General features: G+C 38.5%; 1 long non-coding RNA gene across 1 annotated transcript in view; it reads right to left on the bottom strand.

The window, feature by feature from the left end:
- LOC145263242 (uncharacterized) overlaps positions 1 to 11,926 on the bottom strand; it is a 29,286-nt gene extending 17,360 nt beyond the window's left edge. Inside the window, exon 1 of the long non-coding RNA XR_013864506.1 lies at positions 11,827 to 11,926. This is a non-coding gene — a long non-coding RNA (uncharacterized LOC145263242). The remainder of the gene's footprint in view (positions 1 to 11,826) is intronic.
- Positions 11,927 to 22,793: the final 10,867 nt, after the last annotated feature.

Consider the following 22,793-nt stretch of genomic DNA (forward strand, 5'->3'; position numbering starts at 1 on the left):
TTGTACAACAACTTGTTGACATGTCTGATTCTATGTGCGTTGCTATTGATGTAGCATGTTTATTCTTGTATCGGTACCTTGACAATATACGGCACAACCGAGGAATGAACCTTGGGAAATTATTTTCATTCTTGTTGATGTTATTGGCCGACCATGGTTGCCTTCTTTATTAGGTGGAGTATCCACACACGGTGTTACTATGGGAAGAGGGTCCCTGGTGATTTAATTGTGCTTTCAATTTTGTCTCATCGTTCCATTTTTGATGTGTCATTGATTGGGCATGGTCGTGTTTCTTTCACTGCCTTTTGTTGGGCAGCCACCACAGTTGTTAATGCACCCGGCATCATATGTTGTTCTTGATGCATCAGTGGATGATTGAGTCGCTGATCGATCCATTTCTTCCTGCCATTGTAGGGATGAGAACAATTGTGGCATTGCTCTTGTTAGGACTGCTGTGGACATCTACTGGGCTGCTTGTGAGAAGGGGTGTCATTTTCAGAAAAAACTAGCGAGGTAATAATCACCCGGTTGAACCGATTGGTAACTCTAGTGAATGATTTGCGGCCTTATAAGAAATTGATTAGCACCCATAGAAGAGGGATTGAGCAATTCGATATATTAAGGAAGAAATTAGTTAGTACCTATGGACAGGTGGGGCAATATATGCAGATATTGGGTCCCTTGGAGGATGAGTCGCGCATTTTGAGGCGAAGGTGGACCTATCAAAGGAACCATTATCAACGAACCTGGAACCCAGGCCTAAGAGAGCGGTTATACCAATAATAGACAAAGCCTTAGAAGCATTATTTGGAGTGGTTACAGAAGAGCATCTCGAGTTAATAAGGACTCAAATAGAGCAGATAGAGTGAGGGCAGAAAACGTTAATACAAGTTACCAAGGAGAGATTATCAATACTAAATATTACGAGAGTAGAAGTGCAGGATAATAGGGAAGGTCTTAACGGTATAATCAGTCAATTAGAAATTTTGCATGAAGAATTGTGGAATGTGTCTAGTCGAATTGAGACTGAGTTTTCGAGAGGAGAAGCCTTTTTACATAGATATTTACAGTTAATGCACATGCTGCGACAGTTACAATGCACCGAACAGTCATTGGTTGAGTGGACTACTCATATAGGGGCTCAATTGGACGCCCTACCATTAGGACATTTGTCACCTAGTGTAATAAGTCCGGATCAGCTGCGAAATGTGTTAGAAGATATAAGGCAGAAATTACCATTGCGCCTACAACTTCCAATTAACCCGAGAAAGGATTGTGGAAATATTATAACACCCTGGAGTGTAGTGCGCGTTTGGAAGCTGAAAGGACTAGACTACACGAGCCGAGATTTCTAGATAAAAAGGGGTCCTTAACCACCTTCTCGAGTGAGGGGTTACATATTGAATCTGGAATAACAAAATTTAAAAACGTAGCTGAACCTAAAAGGCACAAAACAAATAAAACACTGGCTAAGGAATATGGCCATGTATATGTGCACACTTCTAAAAAAGTATTTTCAGAAAGAAAAATTCCATCCTTTTTTAATCAATGTGGACATCTTTTCATAGCAATGCGCATGAAAAAATTGAAATAGCTTAAAATATTTCAATATTGGTATACATAGAAAGAGTTTGATAAGTTAAGAAAGAATCTTTTTAAATTTTAAAAATCTGATTAAAATTAAGGAAGTTATTACTATTTTTGTGCTTCATAGGTTTGGATATTTTCCCCTCTTTAAGACCATATGCATTTCGTCACATTTTTTACACTACTTTTTCAGTAAAACTGTCATATCTTTGTTAAAACACAAGACTAAGCAATGAAATTTACCATATAAGTGTATTTTTGTACAAGGAATCAGAATATGTGACTGAAAATATCCAAAAGTCCATGGTTTCCAAATAATCTGCAGTAAATGTGCATAAATATGCTGCAATTCCTTAAAAATGCTATGTATCCATAAACAGAAAAGAAGTTGGAGAACTCATAGTTGAATTGTAATGTGCTTTATGTACAAAAAACTTAAATCTAAATATAGGACCATTTAAAAATGAATATATTGCAATATTTCTTTGGTATTATTGTAGATTAACACCGTCTGTTTAACCCCACCCAACCGCTTCTGACCACCTCTCCAAAATGTGATTCTACCTTTTTAGGCAATTATGTATGAAATGCTGTGAAAAACTTTAATGAAAGATAAACAAATTATTTTAGAATCTAATGTAAAATAATTCCCCATTACAAGTCATTCTAGCGTTTTAGGGCAATTAACTGTTTTTTTTTTTATGGGAGATAACTCCTGTATGCTTTTTATTTTTTTTAAGACGATTATGTGTAGTTTTAAGAGGGTTTCTATGCAATGAGAATATGGGGAGGGTTGCCATTCGGACTTTGAATTAATTGTAGGGCTAAGGAAAATTATGTGTGAACATACTGAAGACTTGACAGAAACAAAAACAATATTAGAGGGGGGGGCGTTTAGTTTCACAAAAATTTAATGTAAAATAATTCACCGTTTACAGCATTTTAGGACAGTAAACCAATTTATTTTTTATGTGCATTTTTCTTTAAGGAAGGATCTATTTTTTGTTTGTTTTAGACGCTTGTATGTGGCTTACAGAGGTATTTTGTTGGGGGGGTCACTTGAACTTAGTGTTAGGGCTAAAGAGTGTTTTAGGAGGAGACTTGCCACACATAACTTTAGTAGGTGGGTTGCTAACAGTATTTTGTTTTACTATTTATTTTTAAGTCATTATCAAGACTTCAAATATTTAAGTGTCAACTAACTGACATTTGTCTTGTTCTCAGGAAATACTCAACAGTCAACACTATTTGTGCGTTTGTATTACTTGCCATAGAGGTACGAAAAAGTTGTCCAAAAAATAAAAAATAAAAAAAATAAAATTATAACAAATAAATGTTATGCAAAGCATGTTTTTATTTAATGTAACATGTTTATTCAGCTCGGAAAACATACAGTGCTTACCGATGTATTGGAAAGTTAAAAATGGCGGTCAACTATCTCTTTCACATGGTAAGTTTGGGAAAATGAGTTAAAAATAAAAATCTAGACAAAATACTGTTAAAAACCCGCCAAATATATATCCGCCTATGTGACGGTAACATATATTGAGTGAGTTTCTAACAGTATTTTGTCTGGTTTTTTATTTATACCTCATTTTCCCAAACTTACCCCCTACAAGAGAGAGTTAGCCACCATTTAAAATTTTCGCATACATCGGTAAACACTGTTTTTCGAGCTGAATAAACATGTTACATTAAATATAAACACTAAAAACATATCCAGTTAGGTAGAAAAGTAACTTATCTTGCCTTTGATAACATTTATTTGTTATATATTTGTTTTTTGACAACTTTTTCAAAATCTTTGTGTATAGTAATACAAATAAGATTTTCATACATCTTTTGATTTTGAAAAAACATTTGTGGCTGTTCGCAGTAAAACATTGTTTTAATTCGCTGTTCAAAACTAATGCAATGAATAAAAGTGCATGCAAGCTATATATCTACAAAAGTTTACTTTGTTTTTTTTAACCATGTTTTTAAATTTGACCAGAAATGTGAGAAATTATAATGGATTCATAATGCCGAATTGGCTGGGATTGTTATTATACATTCTGAAAACCGAACAGTTCTAAACTAATGTTATTCTGATAACAAAATAGCTCTAATTAAACATAGAATATTTATATTTTCATTTTTTCTTAATTCGTTCATGAATAAAAATTAAAGAACGTGTGTTGTTTAAATTGTGCTATGACTAATACTACAACTGTTGCAGTGCTGCTGCTACTAATACTAACTTAATTTGACCAAACTCGAAAAATAAAAAAAATTTTCGGGTAGATCCTTTTAAATTTTTATCAATTACCACGGTCCTACTCAACATAGAATAATACTTTTAATTGATAAAGATAGTAAAAAGAATGATTTACTTACTAGTGGGTGTCCGATGAAATTGTTTTTCAAAATATTCAATACTCGTCATATTAAAGTCTTATTTTTAACACAACAAAAAAAGAAATGGTCAAAAATATTTCGGACACTTGAAAGTATTAACATTAACACCTTTTCTGATTGGTTTCCAAATTTCATAACGAAATTCTTCATAAAATCATGGTATGGGCCTTTAGAAAACAGGGAGGGTCATTATAAAACCTTACTGAAAACGCCATTTTATGACGTTCACATTTTTATCACTTTATTTGCTTAAAACTCTGAAATATATAATGTACATTCATATTTATTAGTTCATTTGAAAGTATATTCATTTCTGAACAAAACAGTAGTAATTTGGAGACTTGAAGTGCTTTGGTTTTAAAAATATGGCTATTTTAGTAGAACTACCTTGAAATCTGTAATTATCCAAAGCGTTTTTTTTGTACGTGTGTATTACTACTTTTCATATATTTTCGTATATAAAAAATAGGACACGAAAGTTCCAATTACAAGAAAATAAAGGCATTTAATGGAAACCAAAAACAAGAATGCTCAAGCAAGTATGTGATGGTAAAAATTCTGGATAAAGAAATAAAAATGCAGTTAGACTCAAGTTCAGACCTTTCAATAGTAAATTTAAATGCACAAGAAAAAGAATCGACCCAAAATGTTGAGATCACACAAAACAGCAAAGGCTGTTAAGGTACATAAGTTAACTTTGAAATTTTGACCAACTTCACACTATTTGGAAAAACTAAAAAAACTAAACGTCTATATAATAAGGAATGTTACCAACCTACTGAGTTTGGACTGGATTCATGAATTTTAATATGGAACCAGCCAATCAATATTTTTGGAAAAACAAAAAAAAAAAAAATCCAGAAAAATTGACAATGAATGCTCAAAACTGGTAATAAATTTGAAGAAAACTTCCCGTTCTGGGTCACTAAAAGCCAAACAGAAAGTGAAAATTAATTTTGTTATAGACCAATCAAAATAGCCCTTCCCTAATGAGAACAGTGCCTGACCACAAACCAAGGAACCAAAAACAGGCAAGGCACTCTATTTCTAACCCTAAAGTAATAGGGCCCTCACCAACCAAGCCAGTTGTAAGTAAACATGAGACTTCAGGTGATTTAATCCAGATACAAAAAGTTCAGATACACTGCAACAAGTACCAGTCACAACTCTATTTTCCCGATATTAGAACATTATCTACCTATAGTCAACATCACTCAGGGATATTATGTGCAGCAAATTAATACTACACAAATGTTTTTTTCTACAATACAAAAGAATTGTGAGACCACTTTACCAGGCATTGCTTCAAAATAGACAGTACATTGTGTTAGCAGCACTAGTATAAATCCACTGCAGCAGTATCACCCCTTGTCTGATGGATTATTAGACATGGGTTATTAGGTGGGCTCACTGACCCTTATTTGTGGCTGAGTCTAGTCACACAGGTAATCAATTTTTTAATCAAATTCTCGTGATTAATATGTGAGAAAATGGCAATAAAACGTATTTTCTCAAAAGAAAAAATATCACAGATCCACTCCTGATACACTTTTTGGAGTAATTAACTTGAGATGGGGGGGGTGGAATTATCTGTGGCACCTATAATGAACTGATCTCGACACAATAAATACCAAAAGACAATGTCATAACGAGGGAAATGATATCGATTACCTCAATGTCAATCACATATTTTCTACTTGTAAGTTTGTTTTTATTCTTTGTTAAATTTTTAATTGCTTTCATTGTTGAATTATTTTTATTGGCTTTTTGATTGGTGAATTCTATTATTTTTAAACCCAGCTATGGCAGTGGATAACAGTAAGTCCACTGAAAAAGAAAAGATTAAAAGGACCATGATTTTTGCAAAAACAGAATAGAGAAAACCACTGACAGTTAAAATAACTGTCAACAAATTTATGCAAAAAGCACAAGTGTGTCCAAAATTTATTACTGATACAGGAATAATCATAGAGAATCAATGAAAGAATAAGTTATAAGACTTATTAGTACAACAAACTATAGACCAGAACGCTTAACCAAATGCAAAGTTCTAATACCTAGAATGGACTATTTAAAACGGAAGATTTTAAGGAATTATCAAAATGAATAATAATCACTAAAAACTTTCTATTATAAATGAAATACATGGGATGATGAAGAATGATGGGTTCTGCTTTTGAAGTGCCGGGGGTAGTACCTGACGAATATAAAGCTGCTTTCTTTTTAAAATATAGGGAAATAACGATTTTGGAAGGTCCCAGTCAGGATACACCTTTCCTTTACGGAGCTATCAAATTAACATTCCCCTTAGACATCGGGGGGCATGAAACCTGACAGTTTTATTATTACTGAAATGGGGCATGGTCCTCTGGGGACTGCCAGCAGTTTATTTAAACGGCCATATTTGTTTCAGATATACAATTCTAAGATACCATGATGGCACTCAGATTAGCTAGTCTGAATGGCAGAAGGTTGAGCAACACTGCTCATAAATTTTAAGTTGCACATGACCTTCAGTGCCTTGGCATGGATATTTGTTGTTTACAGAAGACACACTTTATTCTAAGTGATTATCAGGGTGTGCTGTCGAGAGACTTTCATCTCTACTCAGCATATTTTGATGCTTGCTCAAGAGGGGATTCCTGGCTAATAAAGTACACTTTTAATGCTGCATCATGTGAGCAGGTATTTGCAGATCAAGAAGGAAATCTGTGCATGTTGAATATTACTGAAAAGGAAGTGTCATTTCAACTTATTAGGGTTTACTGACCAAATGACTGAACTGAGAAGGTTGCCTTCTTTCAACGATCATGCGCTTCATGAATACATTTCATCAGATTATTCTAGCAAAAAATTGGAACATGGTCCTGAATTCCGATTTACATTGTGAGATAAACTCTTATTTTTTTTTAACATGAGAGCAGGTGATAAACCATTTCAAGATTTTACCAAAAAGTTTGTCAATAAATTCCAGAAAAAAAGAAACTGACATAGTATGACCGGGCATGCATAGCTGTGGCTCCGATTTGATACAACTCTTGAGCTACTTCAATTGGTTCTTAATTAGAAGTGTCAACGTAGGGTTTTAGATTGTCCAAGTTTTATAATATAGTTTACTCAGGTCATAGGCTAGTCTCGGTGCAGGTAGTCAAATACCTGGCTAGGTACTGAAAGCAAAACACCTTGTTATTCAGGTTGGCAGACTTCTGGAAAAAAACTTTTACTAACCATACAGCAGGAACTGACAGAGGCAATAATTGGAAATAAGTGGTAGTGTTCCCTTATGAAAATGATTAGGTCCTTCACTACCGATTATAGCAGATGATTAAACTTTAATTCTAAGACAACAACTACGACTAAATACTAGATTAGAGCAGGCAGTGAAAGAGGGGGGATAGAAATAAATGTACTATAGTTAAGACTGAACCAAACTTTTAGGAAAACAGGGAGAACTAGGGAGTTTTAGTTAGGGCTAGGTTAAAAAGAGTGCCAAACAAGGCAATATATGGTTCACTGTCTTCAAAAGCACACCAATGGTCCACTGATCAACATGTCATCAGTGTTATAATGTAAAGCAAACATACTGTGACCACAAACAACAGGATTTTGGAGAGTTTTCACTTTTACTTTCAGAAACTTTTCACCTGAGTGCTCAGTCTGACAATGATGCAGTTTAACAGCTAATTAGTCAACTTTTCTTATGTTGAGGTGACTGAAGCAGCTAGGTGTGAAGGGTCTATGAACAAGGAAGAAGTTCTGGAGGCTTAAAAACAGGTCGGGCTAGATAGGTCTCCCAGGATAGATAGTCTGCCTTACAAACTGTATTTTGGCCTGACGGCAGGGTATTATTTAATTGCTTCATTAGAATAAAAATGGTGAGGATAGGATAGATAATTTCTGGCCCTTAACGATGTTAGATACAGAACTAAAGATCTTGGCCAAGATCTTCGCTTATAATCTGCAACTTGTCTTGTATAGCTTAATAAGTCCTGAACAGACTTGTGGTGTTCATAGTAGAATAATCCAAGACAATTTGCACATGATACACCTTATCATAGATAAAAACAATATTGAAGTTACCCTGATAAATTTAGATCAGTTAACAATGTTCGATGGGGTCGAACGTTGATACTTAAAGGCTGTCTTTTCCCCAACCAGATTTGGTTTTTAGTTTCGCTTTGGGATTTGCCTCTTGTATGCAAACACTGCTGCAATGGTGGAGGTAAATGGTTTGAGATTGAGGCTTAGATTTTGTCTAAATCCATTCATTAATGAATGCTTTCAAAGATGGTTTACATGCTTTTTTTTTTTTACAAGGAAGTCACCACTTATCAAGGCCCAGAGGCCACTTGGGAATAGGGTTATTGCATGCACAGTTATCAATGGGATAATATTGTAGTAATCGCTAGTACTGGAGATCTGATAAAGTGTCTTACTTAAGGGGGCAGTTCATCAAGAACTTGTTTATGTTGAACTTGAAGACATCCAAGTTGTAGTCAGGTTGGAAACAGGCAAACGGAAGAGAGTTCCACAGGTGTGTACTTCTAAGAAAGAAGCTTTGTTCATGGAATCTACATTTTAATTTAGGCACAGATAAAGAGTGAGGGAAATTACTGACAGTGGTTTCAGCTAGACAGGTGTTTTTCGTGAAAGATTGGTGAGGGGGAACCACAGATTGAACTCAGATGAGCACTTCCCATGGAAACATCAATAAAACAAAGACAGGTTTGCAACGTCCCTGCTGTGGAAGAGAGGTTGCAGGGAAAAGAAAAGGGCATCCCCCACTAGGCTACAAAGTATATTTTGTACACTGTGAAGGCAGGATAGGCTGTTTTTAGGAGCTCCTGCCCAGATATGGAAGCAATACTCTATCCTTGGATTTACTTGGCTTTTATATAGATAGAGAATTGCATTAGCAGTGAGATATCTACTGGGGCAGTAGAAGGATCTCACCATTTTTCCAGCTACCTTGGCAACAAATTTGATGTACATGTTCCATTTCAGATCAGGAGTAAAGGTCAATCCCAGAAGCTTGTCAAAACATGGAGCCTCCCCAAGAGGAGAGCCATCCATTTCAATTGATGCCAGATGGTGATCAGAGCGTTGATGTAAAGATAGAAGCTTGATTTTAGATGCATTAAAAGTAACCAGTCACCTCTTTCCCCATTGTATCACACGCTAAAGATCAGAGGAGAGAGAATTAGAGAGAACTTTGTCATTTACGGGCTTTGACGTGTTAGCATAGATGTCAACGAACGATTAAAGTATGTGTTTTAGGAGATCATTGATGTAGATCAGGAAGAGAGTTTGGCCTAGGATGGACCCTTGAGGGACACTAGCATTAATATTGTAGGCATCTGATTTCTGCCCATCAACCACTACTTTTGTGAACTTATCAAAGAGAAATTATTTAATAATTGAGAAAACATTTCCAGTTATACCATAGCTGGAAATTTTGTAGAATAGGCCTTTATGCCATACTTTATCAAAGGCCTTTGATATGTTAAGAGCAATTGCCCTAGAAGGAAGCCTTTGTCAAGAGATTCACTAATCCTATGAGATATAACTGTTAGCACATCTGCTGTATATCTAGCAGAACGGAAACCATATTGCATGTCACTAAGAAGGTTATTTCTGCTGAGGTGGTTGACTTCTTCTTTATTTAACATGGATTCCAGCACTTACTCATGGCATACATGAGACATTGGTCTGTACGGAGAGGGAGATGACTTTTCACCTGAATTCTTAAATACAGGGTATACTGATGAAGCAATTCTCCTTAAGACAATGCTTAAACAGTTTTGTCAGTATGCGGGCAAGTTCTGGTTGAAACTTTTTCAACACTGTAATTGGAATGCCATCAGGGCCAGTTGCTTTAATGGAATCAACGTTCTTGATATGCTTGGCGACATCATACATAGATATTTGTATGTTGAATAGCGTGTTGTCTGTTATAGGAGGAAATACGGAGAGTTGATGGCCTTGGTGGCATACGGGAAAATTAGTTGCAAAGTTCTTGGCAAATAGTTTGGCTTTGTCTGATGCTGACGAGATGGCCTCAGGTCCATTGATGATGGTTGGGATAGAGCACATGCTTCTGTTCAGGATCCTGTTTGCTATTTGGCAAAACTGATGGGAACCAAGCCGCTGCTCAGCTACTTTGGATTTAAGGGACTGAGCATATAGCTCTCTTGCATTTTTTATTAGTCTTTTACAGTGGTTGCTGGCAGTCCTGAAAGCAGCTTAAGTCTCAGCACATCTATTACATTGGTAGCTATGAAAAAAGTGATTTCTGTGCGTGATGGCAGCAGCACATTCTGGGGAGAACCATGGCTGGCTGTTAGGTTTTTGTTGGAATTTTTTGGATGGTATGAATTGGTCTATACCTACAATTAACTATTCGATCAAATCTGATACTATCGAGGACACATCCTTTTTAAACATGGAATGCAGAGGTAGATCAGATATAAAAGTACGGAAGTTATCCCAGTCAACCATAGAGTATCAATATACTGTACGGTGGAGAGATACGTCTAAAGACTTGCATTTCATTTTTATCTTAACTAATACAATCGTATCTTGAATTTGCATGCCACTAACATAAACCTTAAATTCATTACCTGGAAAATTACTACATGGAATGAGAATTTCAATCTTCTTTTGGACTACTGTTTTCTAATGTGATAAACACACACATGCAGTCCACTTACATGGTTTATTGATAGCTTTTTATGTGACACTTTGTATTTAATCAGTAATCTTACACTTCATGACATTTTCTCGAGATACTCATTTTAGCATAATGAACACTCGTTACAAAAAAATTAACCTGGCCACCCGTGATAACATATAGAATTACATGGTTTAATATTTGGAAAACTACTTGTTTTTCGTCTAATTTTAATTTTTTGCTTATACTACACTGTGACAAGACAGTTTTGTACACGAGTGCACATTTAACAGCCTTCATTTATGCTCGCGCATAGTGTAAACGAAGGTTAGGCTGTGAAATGGAAAATAGTCCCAGAGTTCAGGGGTTAATACCATGTAAAAGAAATCAAACAAAAAAATCTTTTTAGCCAATAACCACGCAAAAATACATCCTCTCTCAGGTGGCCAGAAAGTGAGTGCTCATTTTAAGTTAAATTTACATGGAAAAGTGATCACCCACTTTTCGAAAAAGTTATTTCTTCATATCATGAAAACTATTTTTTTTGTGACGGAAACGGCTTTAAGATTCGTTTTTAGCACACCAAAATCTACAAAAAAATATATTTTATTATATACGGACGTGAGCCGGGTCTTAAAGTAAAATAATACCAAAATGTTTATACATTTCGAGTATCGGCATTTATTTTGCCCGCACCTATTAAAAATAATTCTTTTATTTATTTTGAATTTTTTTTTCTTCCACTATTGATGAGTTTGTTTTGCTCTAAAAAAAGAATTCGGGAAGATGTAAATTATGTTTTTATTTATTTATTTTAAGATTTGAAGCCGTTGATATTTTTGTTTTTTTTACTATTAAAAAATTAGTTTAAATCATTAACAGTGAGAAATCTTACGTCATTTAAACATTTTAAATATTTTTAAGGTAAACGAGAAAATAGTTGTTCTTTTCCTAATTTTGTTTAATCATTATTAAAAATAAAATAAAAATATTAAGCACAATCGGCAGTTTAAAATCTAAAAAGAAAAAAAAAAAAACAGTTGTGTAGGTTTCAACTTTTCAGTATTTTCATTATGATTATTCGTTTAGTAAATGTAATTATCTCCCTTACATTTTTAACGTATTCTGCAAATGCACAAAAATATATACTAAATTTGTGTAGTAATACTTACTTTTTGTTTTATAATCTGCTTTCGACTGACTTTAACTGCTTCTTTAAAGGAACCGATTTTTCACATGTGAATGACTTTGCAAAGTGAAATTAAATTCAAGATGGCGAACGGAAAGAACAAGTTCGCAGAAAACGATTGAAGAGGAAAATTAAAAAGGAAATTATTTTGCAAAAGGAACTAATTTCTTCAGTAAATATCACATATAATATTAGTATTATTTTATTTATCTCAATATTTTAATATTTACATGAGAGGGAAAAGATTACCGGTTTCACCTTCATTAAATTACTTATTGACTTGAAGCAGACGACAACTAGGTATTACTATTTTTAGATCTGTTAATTGCGATATTTGTTTGGTCTCATATTTACACAAAAAAAAAAAAAAGAAAAAAAAGTGATTTTAAAGGAGGTGGTTTCCCACTGTAAACTGGTCTTGGGCCTAATCATCTCTGTGGGAGACTCTAAACAAATCAAGTTTTTAGATGTAGCAGCCAAGTTTACACCTCGGCGTCTAAAATGAAATGCGTATTCTCTTTCGCACATCGTTTGTGCATACACTATCTTGAATAAAAAAAAACATAATTATATTTTGAACCTATCAAAGAACTTTCTGAATTTCTCTAAAATGGTCTGTCTGTGAGCTATTTTGATTCTTTAAAAAGCCAGATATTTCTTCAATAAACCAGTTGAGTCTAAATTCACAGACTGGCGGCCTCGGCGCCCCTCTGTTGAGCTTCGAGCCTGCTGGCATGTCAACACAAGTATACTGACACTTACAAAGTGTCACACACACGCGCGTGCGCACACGCACACACACACACACACACACACACACACACAATTATTGAATCCCTCCATTTTCGTCTGCTTATTCAAAATAACCTTATCACTAAAATAGATCTAACCTCACTCACTGAACTTACTTTCTAATATAAAACCGATTAAGATTTACTATTATTAGCAACTTTTAATGAAATATAATTTATATAATGGAATGGAGAAAATTTGATTATGATTTCCTGGACCATGTAACTTTTAAGGGGGTGATCACCAGTTTTAGGGAGTAGGACGTTTCGGCGTGGCCAATTTGGCATCGCCGTTTTTGCTTGGACGATGTTACGTACAACCAAACCTCCACTGCTGCCCTCCCTACTTTTTACGGAACTCTCCCGTAAAAAGAGGATACTTCTCGTTGTAAGATGGCCGATCAATAAAGCTGCCATTACACTTAGTGTTGTGACGACTTCATTTTAATACTAACCCATGAACGTAACATGGTGGCAGGACGTTTACGGATTTTGTACAATCCAAGGGGAAATACAGGTCGCCAAATAACGTGTAAGCAGTATTCATTTCGGTTTTAACTTCTGTTATGTTTTTTTAATCCCTCGGTCGCTCCCACGTGAATGTATTAATGGCATACCCTCACCTCATGGTTCCTGCTGACCTCTACAGTCTGTTGCTGTTGTTGTTGTTGTTCTTGTTCTTCTTCTTCTTCTTCTTCTTCTTCTTATTATTATTATTGAGTTGCTCTCACAAGTGGTTCTTGCCTAAACGTTTTTCATCTCTGCATTAATTTCCAAAACAGAACACGTCTGTTTCACGGCGATGTCCACCGAAGAGAATATGACTACTGCAACTAATACCGTCTCCTTGACTGACGATATGTCAAGCTTACACATCAAAGCTCCAGAACGACTCATATTTAGTGGTAATAAGGAAGACTCCTGAACAATAGTCTATAAACGATGGTCCAACTACTCGTTATTGACAGGCCTGGACCATAAACCACGAGAAATTCAGGTTGCCATACTTGAGAACTGCCTGGGCGAGGACGCCATGAAAATATACCAGGGCATGTAGTTTGACACTTCAGAGAATGGGCGCACTGTGGAGGACATACTAAAGCACTAGAGGAGTATTCCGTCGGAATTCTTAACGAAACTTATTGGAGATTTGCATTCCATCACAGGAAACAGTGTGGGAAAGGCCTTTGATAAGTTCCACAATGATCTAAGAGTACTGTTGAAGACGTGCTATTTCTGTGCTCGATGCAGTGATTCACTTCTGCAGGACTAGATTGTAGAAGGTGTCCGTGACAAGTTAACCAAACAGGATCTGCTACAAATAGAGAACAGAAGAGTATAGAATTATGCAGAGCCACTGAAATGGCCTCAACCCACCGTAAAGGAGCGGACTAGATACAGCCCAGGTGATGAGGGTATGTGAAATCAGTCAAGTGAAGGAACTAGTCTACAAAAGAGAGTGCCTTCTTTTGTGATTACACACATGCACCAAAACGTAGCAAATGCACCGCCTATGGCAAACTGTACCATGCATGCAACGAGAAGGGACACTTTGAGTCTAAGTGTCCCAACAATGACAGAACAACGTGAAAACTGAGATACAACACACGAATAAATGAAAGCAAGAAGTGTGTTGCACTCCACCATGAGTGCATCAACTAGCCACATCATGATCAGAGGAGGATGAAGAGTACACCCACTGCGTGAATGTGTTGCAGACCAGGATATGAAATACCCTAACTCGCTACAAGAAAAAATAATGAAACGAATTGAATGAAGAAAACAAAGAACTCAAATGCTGGCATAAAATAAACATGTCGTTTATTTTCTGTTGAGAAATGAAAGTCTTCGGTGTATACGTGTTCATTCAGCCGTTGACGACTACGCGCGTGGAAGGAAAGGGAATGCAATAGAGAAACGCGAAGTGGCAAGCCGTCTGTAGAAAGAAAGGGTTAAGCTCAGTAGAACGTGCACACATGTCTGTCAATGGGCCAAAGTGAAAGGGAGATAGAGTAAGAAAAGTCAATCCATTTCATGGAGAGAGGAAGCATATTAAGTGTGCGTGCGCTTGCTCCACATTACAGTAGCAGGGAAAGTGACGTTGGAACAAAAAAGGGAAGTTAACAGGTTTTGTTGACTTTTATACTGGAGTTAGTGTTCTGGGTGCACATGTCTGGTTTTCACTTAAAAGGAAGTGACGTCACAGCTCGGGTGTGTGTGTGTGTGCGCATGAATGTGAGTGTGTGTGTGAGGCTGTGTATATGCGTGCGTGCGTGTGTGTGCATATGTGCATGCGTACATGTGGGTGTGTGTATGTAAGGGAAAAGATGTTCGAACAAATGCGATAAAACCCCAATGATAAAACAGGCAAAACAGGCCACATACCTTATGACTGTGAATAAAAAAGTTGTTTTTCATATTGATGCAGGGGCATCTATTAATGCTCTCCCTGAAAATCCAAGAGGATTAAACCCTATAAAGGGGTCTTATCTATGTGGAACAAATCTCTGATAAAACCACTTGTTGTATGCTGAGGAAAATTTTTTACAAAGCCAAAACACAACAAACCTACTCAGTAGAATTTGTAATATTCAAAGACAAAGATGATTGCCAACCATTGCTTGGCCTGCGGGCGAGCATACAAATGGGACTTGTGGAGATAACACAGAACTTCCACCGTGTCGAGCAGTCGGTATAGAGAAAAACTATAAGGACATGTTTGATGATCAACTCAGTAAAATTCCGGGTGTTGCCACTCTCCAGCTCAAGCCTGATACAATACCAGTTGTACCTATTTACTATGCCTCCCCACGAGACAGAGTTAGACACCAGGGTCGTTTTTTAACGTGGAGAAAAGGTACAAAAATAAAAATTGTCTCAGTCGTGAAGGATTTCTCCTCCACCGAAAGAGAACAAGAAATAGAAGTGCAGCATCTGAAGAACAGATACTAATACCAGTTGTAATGCCCAATCGTAGAATGCCTATAACCATACGTTCTGAACTGAAAAAGGAGTTAAGTCAACTAACCAAATTAAAATTAATTAAACCAGCAGAAAACCCCATTCCGTGGGTTAGCCAACTTGTCATCATAAGAAAGAAAAATGGGACAATGAGAATATGCCTAGATCATCACGAACTCAGCAAAGCACTCATGCGAGAGCACTACACCATACCAACTTGGGGGGGGTATTCTTCATGACATGAGAGATGCTAAAATGTTCACAAAAGTCAACCTTTCATCAGGATATGGGCATGCTGAGCTCGATAATGTATCCAATGACCTGACAACCTTTCTGACATGCTTTGGCTGATGTTGTTGTCGGTTACCATTTTTCCTGAACTCCTCAGCAGATATATTCCAAAGAACCTGAATTAACAATTTCAGAACATTCAGGGAGTTGTCATTATTGTAGATGATCTGGTCATTTATGGGAAAGACAAGAAGAACATGACAGGTGGTTCCACAAACTATTTCAGAAATGCGAAACAATAGGAGTAAAACAACTCAGAAAAACTGGAGACCGGATTTAACACGATCACTTTCATGGAGCACCATCCCACCAAAGATGGTATTGGAGTCGACCCAGAAAACGTGAGGGTCATCCTTGATACGCCAGCACCATAAAACATTGGAGCTCCCTGCAGATTCCTAGGCATAACAAACTACATAGGGAAATTTATTCTAAATTTTGCAACGATACCCCCCCCCCGAACAAGATAAAAAAAAGATGTTCCGTGAGCATGGCCAGATTTCCAACAAGCAGCTTTCAATACTGTAAAAAATACAAACACAAACTCGCTCATTTTTACGTACTATAACCCCAACAAATAACTGACTCTCGAGAATGATGCATGGGTTAGGAACAGCTCTAACACAGGTTGATAAACCAGTTGCATTTGCAAGTAGATCCCTATTAGATGCTGATCAAAGATATGCACAAATTGAGAAGGGAATGCTGGCAGTTGTATATGGCCTAGAAAAAATTAACCACTAGAAGAAAAGTGGTAGTTTTGACTGACTACAAGCTTCTCCTCTCATCAGCATAAAGGCCCTATCACAGGCAACAAAACGGCTATAGAACCTCCTGCTACGGACCCAGTAATATAACTATATGGGGTGGGAACAGCTATCTGAGCGACATTGAAATTTCTTTTAAATTGGCAAACTGGACATACCCACATCAGAAGCTATGATTGAATGCATGAAAGCGAATTTCATACGCCATGGAATTCCAGATTTACTGACATCCGACAATGGTCCTCAGTTTTCATCATACACGTTCAGAAAATTTGCAAGAAAATGTGTGTTCAAACACGAAATAATATCACCAGGCAAATGGTGATGCCAAAGCAGCAGTAAAAATCACTAAACGTCTCTTGCATAAATGCAAAGCATCAGAAGAAGATCCATTCTCATGGTTGTTGAACCTACGCAACACGCCAACCGAAGGACTAAGCACCAGCCAAGCACAAAGATTCTTTGGTAGAAGGAGCGTCAGATGTTGAATTAAAACTTAAGCCACTCTACCCACACTCAATTGACGAAGCATGGAGAAAACAAGAAAAGAGGCTTAGACACCATGAGACGGGAAAAGAGCTGAAGGGCCTTAACGTCGGTGACAATGATCGAGTCCAGGCATCCAACCCCTACACAAGAGAGTAGAGGAAAGAAACCGTCCGAAAACGAATGACTGATAGGGTCTATGAAGGGACGGACAACTATACCGCCGAAACAGGCGATTCCTGTGCAAAAGGCTTGGATCAAACCACTGTACGAGCCTTTTTCAAGCCTCACACAAAAACACACATTAACATTTCAAGCTAAGTCATATACATACGCGCACACAAACACGCGCCCACGTCCACACATGTACACATATTCACATTCGCGTACATACACTCACATTCACGTGTATATACACACACACACACGCTAACACACACATATGTACTCACACACGCACACATGGACGATGTTATTTCCGCTTTCTAAGGAATTATACACACGCGCAAATGATCACCGGAAACAAGTATAAAACAAAGAGCAACAACCGGCTTCTTCCTTTTTCGAGACTAGCCTACTAGGTGGCTGGTCGGCGTGCTAGCCGCCGCCGTTTTGGCGCGCGCACACGCGTACCTCACGCCCACTTACTACTATGTATGGGGCACGAGCTAACAGACCGTATGTACACATTCACACTCTTTCTCTCTCTATCTACTACTGTTCCATGAGAACACCCTCGCGTAGCTGACTGCTAACTGACGTCAACTCTCATATCCTCTTCTTTGTCTACACGCTGGACTATCATTCTCATTTCCACTACAACACTCATTTCTCTTCCCACGCGCGAACAAACAATAGTGAGATGAACACACATTTCCTATTCTTCTTCAACACCAACCCCGCAACGAACATTGGTTCACACACGCGGACATGAACACATGTTATGACTAAAACGTTAATTCTTTCAACAGCAAATAAACGACGTTTATCTTATCCATCAATTGAGTTTTTGTTTCCTTCAATTCCATTCGTTTCATTATTTTGTTGTGGCGAGCTAGGGTATTATACCCTGGTCCGTTACAACACTCCTTCCCAGAACAGAATACACGCGCAGCTGATGCTCATCCTAAGTACTAAATTCAGCCTAACAAACCCAACCCATACTATAAAGAGAAAGGCTTGTACAGGAAAACGAGTCGATTGAAGAAAGCATTTATCAAAGGAATGATAACCAACAGTTGACTACACGTTCAGGACGCATTATCTAAAAACCTACACACAACAACGAATGAACAATCCATCCTCTCCCATGATACCATTCAACCCCCTCTTCCTACCCCTTCCATCTAAGAAGAAAACAAAATGGACAAACACCCTCCTTGACGAAGGGAAGATATAATGTATAACCAAACTCACACCACTTCCCTAGCCCTCCACCGTTTTTACATAACTCTCCTATAAAAGGAGAGGGATTTCTCATTGTAAGATGTGCGATCAATAAAGATACCATTGCACTTAGTGCTGTGTCGTCTTCATTCTGATACGAACATATGGACCTGACAGACGATTCGATAGCGTGGTTGATTCGATGGAAGGACAATTCGGCGTTGACTATGCGGGTTAGCGTTTTTATAAGGATTTTATAACTTTAAAAAAAGTAAAACCTATCACTTTAACGGTTTTTAAGAAAAATTATGTTTTTGCATAACTCTTTTTGGTTAATTTTTTCTAATTAAATTTAAGGATGAAAAACTTAAAACGTACCCCCCCCCAATATGACATGGTGTCAGAAGCTGGATGACAAGGACATAGGTTTTACCAATATGAATCGAATTGGAAATAATGAATAAGCAGTGACATTTGTTTTTCCACACGAGTTTTTAAAAAAAAAAAAACGTCGACCGAGTGAATAGCTGCTAAGCAAAGCACTAAAATCGATATTATTTAGCATGGCAGCTTTATCACAAGTTCAACTATAAACCTCGCCAAATTGATGGACAAATTTATTGGGCAAGTCAGGCTTCATTTTGAAGGTTCAATGCATAAGGTTAATGTCGATATCAAGATTAGATATATTTTGTTATGGGCTGGTGTCGCAGGACAAAAAATAAGTGACACATTCGTCTTTCGGCATGAAGAAGAAAGGACAGCCGAAAACTACATTAAATACTTTAGACAGTATGCGAACCAAAGTCGAATTTTCATGTGGCAAAACACGAACTGCTACAGTGCAGACAAAATTCAGATGAATCGGCACTCATTTTTGAAGCAGTTCCGTCATATAGCTAAACAGTGTGAATACGAACAAATAGTGGAGGATACGCTTGTAGTCGATCTCTTCATGTTCAGAATTCATCTAGTTAGTGCAGTAATTCTTAATAAAAGAAAGTAATGATCCGACTATAACGAGAGTGTTACACATAGTCGAGACAGAAGGGCCAACTTGTAAGCAAGTTGAAGCGACGCTTTAGGGAATTTCCCTAATAAAATAAAATAACACAATTCTATGAACAATGACAAACAACTTCTTCAACTTAACAAGGGAAAGGTTTATTTGCAAAGCGTACTGAAGGAAGAAAGTAGAGTCGGGTCTCCACTGCCTTACGAGGTAGTTACAACCCGCGGCTGTCGTCAATACCTTTAGTAGGAGCAGCGAAGAGAACAGGCGTCTAGCACCGACGAAGGCTGGTAGCGTAAGAGAGAGTTTTCTTCTGGGACCGGAAGCTGTCTGGTCCCTAGGGGTCAATTTGTATTCGTGCGCAAGTCCTCAGATTGGACAGTCTAGCGCCTCATCACTCACTCAGAGGAAGCGAATGCGCGAGAAGAAAAGGGGTCCATTTGTGTCTGCTACATAACCCCCTGCTTAGGCTGAAAGCCGACAGAGAGAAAGGTAGCATAACAAATAGCAGAAAGAAAAATACAATAAGAAATGTCCGTCTCTTTAGGTTATTTTCTTGCAGAAAAAAAAAATGTTCTTACTTTTCAACAGAAATACACTGTTTTGCAAAGTCTCTTCGGCCAATGTACCCGTCGACCACTACGTGTAGTGGTCACATAATTGTTCTCACGTGGAACATTTACCTCAGGTGTATGATTATGCTGTGTGTATGTTGGAGGAATGTGTGGCTCAGGTGTTAATGTGTCCAGAAAGGCTCTTTTTACCCTATCTACCGATACTGTCTCTTTTTTACCACTAATGTCTAGGATAAAAGTTTTATCAGTGCGTGAAAGCACGCGATAAGGGCCAGTGTAAGGTGGAGTTAGGGGGGCTTTTACTGCGTCCTTTCTAAGGAACACGTGAGTCCATGTCGCTATGTCCTTCGGAACCAAAGATTTAATGGTCTGTTCCCTAGGGTGCATCGGCGGTAGCTTACTGAGATAAGCTCGTAGTCTGTTGACATATAGAGCTGTGTCAGTTGATATATCCTCTATCGGGGTCAGCATCTGACCTGGCAACGATAGAGGTGCTCCATAGACCAGTTCGGCTGCGGAATATCCCAGGTCCTCCTTGATTGATGCCCGACAGCCAAGAAGGATGACCGGTATGTACTCGCTCCATCGCTGTTGATCAGGGTAAGCGCGTAATGCAGCTTTCAATTGGCGATGGAAGCGTTCTATCATCCCATTTGAAGCAGGGTGATAGCTTGTTGTCCGAATGCGAGTGATCCCGAGGATCTTGGACAGTTCCCGGAATAGGTGGGATTCGAATTGTGCACCACGATCAGTGGTGATTGTAGTGGGAACTCCGTAGCGCGATATCCAGCCTGATATAAGGGCTCGCGCTACAGATTCAGCCGAAATGTCACTAAGTGGGATGGCTTCTGGCCACCGTGTGAAACGGTCTATGCAGGTCAGGAGATAAGTGAATCCCTGACTGACCGGCCATGGTCCAACCAAGTCAATGTGAACATGGCTAAACCGAGCGTCTGGGGTGCTGAATGTTCCAAGGGGTGCGCGGATATGCTCGTGCACCTTTGATTTTTGGCAGGATACACAGGAACGTGACCAAGCAATGATGTCACGCCTCATGTTAGGCCAGAAAAATCTAGCTGTAATCAGCTTTACTGTGGCTTTGCGTCCGGGGTGTGCCAGGTTGTGTAGAGTGTCGAAAACAACTCTACGGTGGGTCGTTGGAACGAATGGTCGAGGTGAATCCGTTGAGGTGTCACAGATGATCTGCGTGTCAGAAGTAGGCACGGGCAGATATGCGAATTTGCAAGTCCCGAATTCAGGTGACGATGGATCCAACGTGTCCAGACTTGGCTGGTCCAAGGCCATCTGTTGCAAATCGATATCCGATGGTGAGGACAGAGAATTGATGGGCAGGCGAGACAATGCGTCTGCTGCTGCGTTCTGCTCACCCGCGATATGTCGGATATCACTAGTAAACTGCGAAACAAAGTCCAAATGACGTGTTTCGCGGGGAGAATATTTGTCCGGCTTAGCACGCAGTGCGTATGTAAGCGGACGGTGATCGGTGTAGATCACAAATTGTCGGCCCTCGAGTGAATGTTGGAAGTGTTTCACTGCGAGGTACATTGCCAGTAGTTCGCGGCCAAACGTGCTGTAACGTTGTTCGGCCGGTTTCAGCTGTCGCGAAAAGTATGCTAGAGGTTGTAACTGTTGTTGGTGCTGCTGTTGCAGCACTGCACCTACAGCTGTGCCCGATGCATCAACGACCAGTGAAAACTGGGCATCGGGTACAGGATGTGCCAGCAAAGATGTCGTCGCTAGTTTATTTTTCACTTCAGCAAATGCTCTAAGTTGGATCTCATTAAGTGAGATCTGCTCGTTTTTCTTCTTCCTGTTACGTAACAGGTCGGAAAGAGGAGCTAAGAGATCCGCACAGCGTGGGATAAAGTGTCTGTAGTAATTCAACAGACCAAGGAAGTGCCTAAGTTGGCGAAGTGAAGTGGGCGGTTGAAGGTCTTGTAGAGCCTTCACCTTTTCCGGCAACGGAGATATACCGTCTGGGCTGATAATGTGGCCCAGGAAAACTAGTGACGTAACACCGAAAACGCACTTACCAGGGTTAATCCTCACTTGGTATTGCTGAAACCGTTCAAAAAGTAGGCGGAGGTGAGTGACGTGTTCCTCAGGTGAGGCACTAGCCACGAGAATGTCATCTATATAGTTATAGACGAAATCTAAATCACGCACTACTTCATCCATAAAGCGCTGAAAAGTACTGGCAGCGTTACGTAGGCCGAAAGGCATAGTAAGAAATTCAAACGCTCCAAATGGGGTTGTAACCGCAGTCTTGGGTATGTCGGCCGGATTCACCGGGATCTGATGGTAAGCCTTAACCAGATCTAGCTTAGAGAAAGTCTTACAGCCATGCAGAGAGGAAGCGAAGTCCTGAATATGCGGGATTGGGTAACGATCAGGTACCGTCATGGCATTGAGTCGTCTATAGTCCCCAGTTGGACGCCAATCTCCGTCTCGTTTTGGAACCATATGCAGAGGGGAAGCCCAAGGACTGGACGAGGGGCGTATAATTCCCAACTGTAGCATATGATTAAATTCTGCCTTCGCTGCTTTAAGTTCATCCACAGGAAGGCGACGAGGGCGTGAGAACACAGGAGCACCTGTGGTCTCAATATGATGTTTTGTGGTGTGCGTGGGTTTGCTCACCACAAAATTTAAATTGGTTA

The sequence above is a fragment of the Euprymna scolopes genome, chromosome 38, assembly GCF_053919585.1.
Source record: "Euprymna scolopes isolate OS-2025 chromosome 38, ASM5391958v1, whole genome shotgun sequence".
In the NCBI taxonomy this organism is placed as follows: domain Eukaryota; kingdom Metazoa; phylum Mollusca; class Cephalopoda; order Sepiida; family Sepiolidae; genus Euprymna; species Euprymna scolopes.